A 1,491-nucleotide genomic window follows, 5' to 3' on the forward strand; every position below is an offset into this window, starting at 1 on the left:
AGAAACCTTAGAGATAATATAGGACATGGAACTCAGAAAAACAAGTATAAACATGATTAAAGAATTCAGTGAATTTAAAGAACACACAAAAAATGAAAGCAAAGAACTGAAGGAAGATAGGGATAAACTTCTGAATGAATTCAGAAGTTAGAGGAGTTAAAAAATACTCAGGATGAAATGAAGAAGGAAGTAAAACACTCAGTAAGGCAATTAGAAACGACAGGACAAAGCCTTACCAATAGGATGAACGAAATGCAAAACAGAGTATCAAGACTGGAAGATAAAGTGGACGAACTAGACCATTCAAGCAAAGATTATGAAAAATAAAAAAATCACAAGAATGGAATATGCAGGAATTGTGTGACACTATAAAAAGACCAAACACGAATCATAGGCATACAGGAAGAGAAGAATCCCCAGATAATGGCATGGACCAGATCTTCAACAGAACCATGGAAGAAAATTTCCCAAAATTAAAGAAAGACATGCCCATACAAATACAAGATGAGAATATTGAAAGCAGCAAAAGAAAAACAACAAGTCGCATACAAAGGAAAGGCAAACAGAATTACAGCTGACTTATCAATGCAAACTATGAAAACCAGAAGAACCTGGACCAAGGTATTTCCAGTTCTACATGCCAATAGGTGCCAGCCCAGAATATTTTACCCAGCAAAAATGTCTATTGTAGTTGAGCGGGAAAGAAAAATCTTCCATGACACGAATAGCCTGAAAGAATACAGGTCCACAAAACCAGTCCTTCATCGAACACTTGAAGCAATACGAAGAGCAGAGAGAGGAACAAGTACATCCCAGGGGCAACGAAAGAAGATAAATAAAGGTAGAATCTAGGAAACACAAAATTAAAGAGAGAACACATACAGCAATCAAAATGACGGCAACCAATACACATCTTTCAATAATAACCTTAAATATCAATGGACTGAACTCCCCAGTCAAAAGACACAGGCTAAGTGAATGGATTAAGAAAAAAAATCCATCTCTTTGCTGTCCACAAGAAACCCATCTCACCTTCAAGGACAGGCACTACCTTAAGGTAAAAGGATGGAAAAGAACATTCCAAGCAAATGGCAATAAGAAACAAGCATGGGTTGCAATTTATATGATGAAATAGCCTTCAAAATAAAACTAATCAGAAGAGATAAGGAGGGTCACTTCATTCTGATCAAAGGAACAGTTAGCCAGGAAGATATTACAACCCTTAACATATATGCACCAAACTCTGGCACCCAAATTCATAAAAACAACACTACAGGACTTTAAGACTCAGATTAACCCCAACTCAGTAGGGGACTTCAATACCCCACTGTCTCCATTAGATAGGTCAACAGGGCAGAGAATTAATAGGAAGACATCTGAATTAAACAACACCATATGTCAAATGGACATAACAGACATCTACCAAGTATTCCACCCAAGCACCAAAGGACATACTTTCTACTCAGCACCCCATGGAACTTTCTCCAAAAT

Source organism: Nannospalax galili, unplaced genomic scaffold (genome assembly GCF_000622305.1).
Source record: "Nannospalax galili isolate Female #2095 unplaced genomic scaffold, S.galili_v1.0 scaffold423, whole genome shotgun sequence".
Taxonomy (NCBI): domain Eukaryota; kingdom Metazoa; phylum Chordata; class Mammalia; order Rodentia; family Spalacidae; genus Nannospalax; species Nannospalax galili.